This window comes from Nannospalax galili, unplaced genomic scaffold (assembly GCF_000622305.1).
Source record: "Nannospalax galili isolate Female #2095 unplaced genomic scaffold, S.galili_v1.0 scaffold105, whole genome shotgun sequence".
NCBI lineage: Eukaryota > Metazoa > Chordata > Mammalia > Rodentia > Spalacidae > Nannospalax > Nannospalax galili.
The window spans coordinates 47,613-56,637 of NW_008354502.1; the positions used below are offsets into that span (position 1 = coordinate 47,613).

Below are 9,025 nucleotides of genomic sequence, written 5' to 3' on the forward strand. Positions count from 1 at the left end.
AGGCTGTCTATCTGACGAGTTTGTATTCATGCTCAGATGCCGAGGAGCTCAGAAGGTGGGCGACTGTGACCAGTGATAGTTATGTATATAGAGATTAGAAATGTATGTGAAAACGTCTCAATGTCAAGAGCCCTGGAATGAATTTTTCTGTATGAAACTGTGTGTTTTGACAACGAAGTGGAGATCTTTTTTAAACGTTGGAGACTCGTTTGATTTTATGTCTTATAGAGTTTATACTGAGTAAAATACTGTATAACTGTAACAATTCAACTGTAAACCTAAAAATTTACAGCCAATTTTGAAAAAGATGCATCTTAGCTCAGAAAATTGTTATTGTATATGTCAATGCTGTTGTAATGAAATGCTTCTAAGTATGTGGTTATTAAATAAATAATAAACTGAAAAAAAAAAGTTAAGGAACTTGGAGAGATGGCTCGGTGGTTAAGAACACCGCTGCTCTTGCAGAGGACCCAGGGTTCAGTTCCTAGCACCAACATGCTGGCTCACAACCATCTGTAACTCAAATTCTAGAAATCCAATGCCCTTTTCCAGACACAGGCACCACATACACACAGTGCACATATACACATACATACAGGCAAATACTTATACACATAAAATAAAAATAAATTATTAAAAGAAACTTTTTTTAGGCTACACAGCTATCAATTAGCAGCTACAATTAAATCTAAGACTTTGCCTCCCGAGCCTCAGCTTTTATACTAACCCTAGGCTGCTGCCACTGTTGGGGGCCTATAATATAATTACAACGTTCTAGCAACCAAATCAAAGAGAGCAATGTAACCAGCTGACACTAGAATGATGTCTCTTGCATCAGTTTATACCTTGGACTTCTCTGAAGTAGGTGAAGAGAAATGAAAGTTAGAAAGCTCCATCTAGCTGTTGTATAGGGCTGTCCACTGACAGAGCCATCTTCCTGAGCTCAGCTGTGCTGGTTTGCCTACGATCATCACTGATGGACTTGACTGTTCACTCATGCAAAGAAGGAGTGGCAGGGAGAATCACAGTACCCTAGCCTGAGAATCCAGTCACAGCTCCCAACCAACCTGTGATGAGCAATGTACGTGGGCCTAGGGGAGTGGCTAGAGTATACAGGAACACTAGGAGGGACTCTCACCATCTTGTGTGTCTATGGGGAAGCCATCATCATCCATGTTTGGGTGGGAAGCACTCATAGTTCTGTAAGTAAACCTCACCCATTGATTGTTCTGTGAGCCCAATAAACCCATTGGCTTTCCAGAGTGTATTTTGATGGAATTGTACCTTGGTTTGTCCTTTGGACCAAGGGAGGAAGGGATAGACATTGTTTACATACAATCCCCCAAGGAATTTTAGCAACAAGTTGATAAGCTAGGACAATCACTGTCTTACCAATTGGCCATAGCTATTGCAAACATCAGCATGAGTATTATGTCCAGATGGGATGCAAGAAGGTAAAAAGGAGAACTGAGATATTCGGGAATCTGATAATCATAATAGGTAATTGGTGGAAAGCTACACCTTCTCCAAAAATTGATGGTTGTAAAGAGTATCTGAATGGTAAATATAACCAACATTGAACCAACAATCAATTCTGGTCATCTAACTTACCAACTAGGAAAAAAAAAATCTAATGCTAAAGAACTAACAGGGGCTATGCCTTTCCACCCTGAGTTCAGTTGTAAGATACAGAGCCAGAGGAAGTTAGTCTCCCATCTAAGAGGGCAAGGAATGTGTATGTCAGAAGCTCTTAAGCTTTAACCACATACAGACCAGTTCCATTCAGTGATGTTAAAGAGGTGACACACATCAGAAGGAACTGTCTCTCCCCAGGGCACTGGAGCAGAGGTTAAACATAAGCACTGTTAAGCATTGTTAAATACTGCTAAGCATTTAACAGTTAAATAGTGTTAAATGCTGTTGAGAGTTTTCTGATAAGTTTTAAATCTTAATTTTAAGCATCCTATAATGTTTTTTCTTGCCAATGAGTAAAACAACCAGCAGCCACTGTTTGGATCTTTGAATCGCAGCACATAGACCCTTCCCTTAAGCCTGGCACCCTAGAGCAGGGAACTGTCAGCTAAGCAGCCCTTTCTCTAGCAATAGGCCAGATTGCCCTCATGGTAGCTTGGCTGTTTTGGCTACTTTACAATTACTTTGGGAACACTCCATTTACAAAGAGTAACACAACTGAAGCCAGAATTGGCTTCAGGAGACCTTACTGAAGTCACAGCCAATCCAGGCTACCTGTCCTGCTCTTGGAAGGCAGTATGCCAGGAAAAGCCTCCTGAACTTCAGATGTCCCTGTAGCTAAATTCTCACTCAACCAAGGAGGATAAGCACCTCCTCAGTAACTCAGCACAATGTCAGTGATTGGTGAGACCAGAAGTTGTACAATGACTGGTATAAATGCAATTCTTCATTTGCATGCCACACCTACACCCTCCCATGCTGCAGGCCCAATAAAAGGCTTAGTGTGTAAGGCCCAATAAAAGGCTTCTCCCAATTAATTTTTCTTAGCTACTTATAATTCTTAAGTAGAATGGGCTGAAATCATTTCCAAGGTTTGGAACTATAAGCTTGAGTTTATCAGCCCAGCTCAGAAGCCTTGGACATTTAAGGGTCCAGGACGACCAACATTAGAATATCTACTCCAGATTTTCAACTGATTAGAGTAATAAGACCCCAGCCACCTACTAACAAATGATGCACATACTTTAACAAGCAAACCAGAAGTCCACAGGAAGGCAGAGTGGAAGGGAGGTGGAGGCACTCAGGCTCTGCTAGCACAGATGCAAGCCTTCTGAAGGGCAAATTGGTAATACACAGCAAAAGAATTTTTAAGTAATTGGTAATTCGATTTCTCCAAATTTATTCCAAGTAAATTATTAAGAATGTAGGCAAAGACTTGGCTACAAGGATGTTCCTTTCAGCATTATTTATAACCTTAAAACATTGAGATCAACACATCCAACAAAAGGATAGAGATTAAGTAAAATCAAGAAATACATCCACACTAAAGAATCATGCTGAGTCATTAAGTATTGTAAAATGGTAATAATGGAAAAATGTTCATGCTATACCATGCAAAGGCAACTTATAATGCAGAACACCACAAAATACCATAATTTTTCAAGGTTCTATGTGCATTAAAAAAGTGATCAATGGCCGGGCGTGGTGGCGCACACCTTTAATCCCAGCACTTGGGAGGCAGAGGCAGGCAGATCTTTGTGAGTTCAAAGCCGGCCTGGTCTACATAGTGAGTTCCAGGACAGCTGCGGCTACAGGGAGACCCTGTCTCAAAAAGACCAAAACAAACAAACAAACAAACAAAAAAAAAAACGAAAGAAAGAAAGAAAGAAAGTGAATACAAATGTTGAATGTGATCATCTCCAAATAATAGGATTATGAGTGACTTTATTTTCATGTATTCATATCTACAACTTCCCTGCAATAAACCTCAATCATTTATATCTGTAATAGAACAGAAGTGCACAAGCTGATTATGCTAACACTTCTTAAACTATCAATCAACAAACACTAGTAACTGAGTTAAGATTATATCTGAATGCTGGGCAGAAGTAATCACAGAAAACACAGCAAAGGCTGCTGACAAATCCACCTGCTTCAAAACACTGCCCACCCCAGGTTGGAGTGAAATGTCCGTCACTATGGCAAACATTCTGCGATGGTTTGATTGAGAATGTCCCTAGAGGCTCAAATACTTGCTGTGTGGGGAGGTCACAGACTCTCTAGCAGTGAAGTGTTGCTGGAAGAAGCATTGGGAGCAACCTTTGCGCATTCAACTCCCAGCTTGCTTTCTCTTCCGGGAGCTTGTGGCTGAAGATGTGAGCTCTGTTTCCGGTCCATGCCACCATGCCAGGATGTGGCCATGCCACCCTGCCATCACGGACTCTTATCCCTTGGCAATTCCAAGCCCAAATAAACTTTTCGATAAATTGCTTTGGTCATGGTGCTTCACCACAGAAATAGAGAAGTAACTAAAACACATTCAGTCTGTGCTTGCTGTATGAATAATCCTACTCACATTCGGCCAAGCATTGCAAAGACGCAGTGCTAAAATTTAAAAAAGAAAAATAAGTCTACCTCATTATCTGATTTTTTTTAAAGAAACTGTCATCAAGTTTAATAAAAAGAAAAAAAGAAGGTATCTGTATTTGAGTAAAGTGCTCATGCACATGTATGTACGGTGTCCATTTATACTATACTTCCTGTTCACAGCTCTATTTTAGAAAGTTAAGATTCTCACTCAAAAAAGAAAAAGAAATGGAGCAGAGGTACACATACAGAACAGAACAAAGAAAAACAACAAAACAAAACAGTGATCTTGTTTGGGGCAGAAGACAGTCCAAATGCCAGATATGCCTCTAAATCATCTTCTATATCATCTACACATTTCATTAGACTTAGGAAGTATCTAAATCAAAACAAAACTACTGTACAGGGGTTTGTCCCTGTTAACATTTTAAGTTTTTAACAATTTATTTTGATTTGGCAGGAAGTATGTGCATGTGCATGGGGATGCGTGTAAAGGCCAGAAGAGGGAGTCAGATCCCCTGGAGCTGGGAGTTACGGGCAGTTGTGAGTCACCCAATGTAGGTTCTGAGAACTGATTTCTGGCAATTGCTCTTAACTACTGAGCTTTTGCTCCAGCCCTTTATATTTTAATTACCTTAATTGTATCAGCATTTAAACGCCAAGAATTCAGGCGTGAAGAGAGGTAATAATGATAAAGTACCGGCTGTGAAAAAAAGACCTCCTTTGAATTCAGACTACCACTGACTGGCTGTTTGACTGTAAACCAGGAATGAGTTTTGCTGTGAGAGTTCAAAGGAATCGAGCACAATACTGGATGCAGAACAATACCTAATTTTCATTCCTCTTCCCTTTTCTTAGGAAACCTACCTCTCTCTCCCTCTTTTAATTGAAAAGAAGTAATATGGAACACAGGACAACTGGATAGTTCTATGGCAGGGAGTGGGCCTATGAACTTCTAAGGTATAATGTGGAGAGAACACAAGTAAATTGATAAGGAACCAAAAGATCTTCCAGGTCCAGGTTTGTCATAGTCCACGCAAGCCTCCTTTGTCCCTATGCTGGCAGGAATAATATGCAGAAGAAGCAGGGAAAGCAAACAATTAACAAAGTATGCTCTCAGTTCCCTTCCTTTGTCCCTGTCCTCCCTACCAACATCTCTACTACACAGCAAGTACCTGTCCTAGAAACAAGAATCCCTATGAATACCACCAATCTTTACACAAATTTAACTTGTACTACCAAACTCAAAACTCCAAAATGCCAAAAGGTACAAATTTCTACATTTGTTTCAATGTTTTCTCTGAACGTGCACATTTCATTAGGTAAAGAAACCCTTGAGATTTTATCTTAAAACCACTTAAGGACATATTCAAAAGGCTTGAGGAGCAAACAAAGCCACCTATCCATAACAACATCCTGCTCACAAAAGTGTCCCAGAAACTCGTTATAAACAAAATCCCTCTGTTTATTTCTAGGAGGTAATACTGAGAGTTTCTGTACCCAACAGTATGCCTTACATACCCATGGCAATTGTGTTTTCTTCCTTTACTCAAACACAGCATCTGTTGCTAACAAAACACTGAAGTCCATGTCATTTTCAGAGACAAAAAAGCAGCTGGTCAAGCTAATCCATTTGCTGACTAGCTGTCAGTAAGCTTCTGTAAGACTGTCCAGATAGCCTTAATTGTCAGGTTGCATGAATCAGACTTTCAATCCTCTTTCACTTAGGATTTAACAACCCTTCTTTGGCACAAGCAGCTGAAATAATTTCTTACAGATATATGGGTAGAAAACAGGACTTAAAGATGTCTAGACAGGATTAGAAAAGGAAAACATTATTTTGAGGCTGGGTTAATAAAATTAACAAAAGTTAACACAATACTGTTGGGTGGTTTTTAAAAATGAACAATTCTCACAATAACCCTTTGAGAGAGTACAACTGCTACTTCTAGTTTATAGGTGAAGAAATGGAGATGAAGAACAAAGTAACCAAGCTCACATGGCCCATTAACAGTATGACTGGAAACTTGGCTCCTCTTAATAGCTTACAAGCAAATCCCAACGCCTTCCTTCGCCAATTCCAGTGAGTAACTGCTTCCTTTATAGACTGAGGCATCATCCCTGCTACGTTTTAATTGGAACATTCTATAATGGGAAATAGTCTCCAAATCTCCTGCTATGGGTGCACTAGAGATAGAAATATCCAGTTTAGTTGAATACTATTTGAGACAAGTAACTGACTGCAGAAATTCCTAAGAAAGGACAGCTCAGAATGAAAGCACTAAATGAGTTACAAGCATTAATTCTAGATGTTCTTTGTAAGCTATAAAACAAGTTCTTTTAGATAGAAAAATTATTTGATATCACCAAAGAAATTCAACACATTTTTAATACTGACAAGTTAATTGCCAAAGTTATTCCAGTAAGATACACCAGTATCAATAAAAAGAACAGCTAATTCTTTATCATCATGGGGAAATTGTGTATGGTACAGAGATACATCATTTGAAAGGAGAGCAACTTGGTTCAAATCTTAGCTTGCCAGCACGCCCTTGTAGAAGACACTACCTCATTTAATGTCTCCTAATTAGATGATCTATATAAAAACACTTTTTCTATTTTATCATGGAGTATTTCAGTCCTAATTATTCATAAACTTTAAAATACCATCTTCTCAGTCTGGAGAGATGGCTCAGAGGATAAGAGCACTGGTTGGTCTTGAAGAGGACCCATGTTGGGTTCCCAGTGCCCACATGGCAGCTAACAACCATCTGTAACCCCAGGTCCAGGAGATCCAATGCCCTCTTCTAGCCCTCTGTGGGCAATGCACAACACAGGTGCACTTAGACACATGCAGGCAAAACAGTTATACAAACAAAATAAAAATAAATTTTAAAAAATTTAAACCGTTTTCATAATGAAATATTTTATCAGATTTTTACAATATTTTTGTGATGAACAGATGAGGGAACAGATTCATCACTGGTAGACGACATGCTCTGTATCACACAGCTAGTTGCACCCTGCAACTCAACTTTCTGGATTTCCATCTGACCTCTGCTAATGTCCATTCAAATATCACATGCCTTTCCGATAATAAGCTGGGAAATGTATTACAAATTTAGGCAGAATGTTTTAAATTTATACATATTCAAAACACACAAAGCAAACTTTAAAAAGTCTTACCAAGTCTTGGCAATAATAACAGAACATACACAAATGAGTTTCGAGGCAAGCACAAACAACGAAATCCAGGCGCGTGTCTGTTAAATACTACAGCAGTAGTAAATGCTTAACATACACTATTCTCATGCGTCTATGCGCCCCCCCCCCCAAACACTCCTGAAGAAGGTGAATCCGGTAAAAAAATTAAATGAAGTTGTTTTACAAGCCTTCCCAGTGCTTTCTATGCAATAATAATTATAATTATTATAAAGAATGGCCTCTCAGATATGCCCTTGTTTTTCCCTGATGCATTATTAATAACACTTCTGGTTTCTTTCCTATACCGGAATATATTTCAATTACACTATAAGCTAACAAAGAGAACAAGATGGTTTATTTCCACACAGGGATTCTGACTGGGTGTTAAAAATTGCCTTGCAGCTGGGCGTGGTGACATACGCCTTTAATCCCAGCACTTGGGAGGCAGAGACAGGCGGATCTCTGTGAGTTCAAGGCGTGGTCTACATAGTGAGTTCCAGGACAGCTGGGGCTACAGGGAGACGCTGCCTCAAAAAGACCAAAAAAAAAAAGAAAGGAAAGAAAAGAAAGAAAAAAGAAAAGAAACCATGAACAGTTATTTCTCTCTGCAATGGGATTCTGTGGATGTCAGACTTATTTTATAATTATATATCTCTATGTACTGTTTGAATTTCTACCTTAGGCATGTTTTAAAGTGAAAAAAATAACAATGGCAGGGTCTCAAAAAAAATTGCCTTGCAACTGTATTTGACACACTGGCTATATTTTTAAAGCATTTTTAATTAATCAAAAGAGCTACTCTGTATACCTTTCCTTAACTTGTTCTCAAAGTGGTAAACATTCCACAAGACCACTAGGTAACTGAAACCAGCAACACCAACTGGTCGAGGAGGGTGGGGCGGCTGCCCTGACAACTGTCTTTTTTCCTCGATTCAGCAAACACCCAGATCTGCTTATAAAAAACCCAAAGAAAGGGAGGGGACAGCGGTACAAAGGAAACTCGGTTCCCGGACCTCAAGAGCATGCACTGTGCTATAGAGACCAGGGGGAAAAAAGGGGCATCCGCGTCGGCGCCCGCAGGGAGACCCGCAAACAAGGCTGTGCTAGGCACCCACGTGTGCTGGGCAGGGCCCACCCTCGGAGCTCGCGCGGGGGCTACGGGGACCAGCGCGGGCCTAGCGTGGGCAGAGGGTGCGCGGCTGCGACCCGGGCACGGCTCGGGGTCCCGCCCGGAGGAGTGCAGGGCGGAGGTCAGTCGGGGCGGCGGGCGCTCGGGTCAGGTGAGGCCCCAGGCCCGGTCTCGCCCTCGCCGCGGAGCCCCGCCCTCCCGCCCGGGCCACCCGCCCCCGGCCCACGCCCCCGGCCCGCGGCCCCGCTTACTTTCTGCGAGTCCATGTCGAGGGCCTAAGCCCGCGGGGCCGAAGCCGCCACCCGAGCCGTGTGAGGAGGCGGAGGACCCTGGAGACCCGCTGCCCTCGGCCGCCGCCCGCTCGGGTCCCGCAGTGGTCCTGCCCGTCCGCGCCCAATTCGCGCGCGCCGCTGCGGAGCCGCGGTTGCCTGGGTGAAAGGGCGGCCCGCGGGAGGGCGAGGCGGGGAGCGCCTGCGCATGCGTGCTGGGCACGCGCCCGCTTCGGCTGCCTGTCGGTCTACATGCTCCATCTTCTGCTGCTTCTTTCCCGCATCCTTCTCCATACTTGGAACGAGCCATAGGGCACCCAGAAGCCCGGCCTGTGGGGAGGGTTGGAGAAGGAGAGCCCTGGTC

The 9,025-nt window shown here is 42.2% G+C and overlaps 1 protein-coding gene across 1 annotated transcript in view; it reads right to left on the minus strand.

The window, feature by feature from the left end:
- Positions 1 to 8,774, minus strand: part of LOC103748931 (FSD1-like protein) — a 50,767-nt gene extending 41,993 nt beyond the window's left edge. Inside the window, exon 1 of the mRNA XM_029555298.1 lies at positions 8,644 to 8,774. The gene's annotated coding sequence lies outside the window, so the exon portion shown is untranslated. The remainder of the gene's footprint in view (positions 1 to 8,643) is intronic.
- Positions 8,775 to 9,025: the final 251 nt, after the last annotated feature.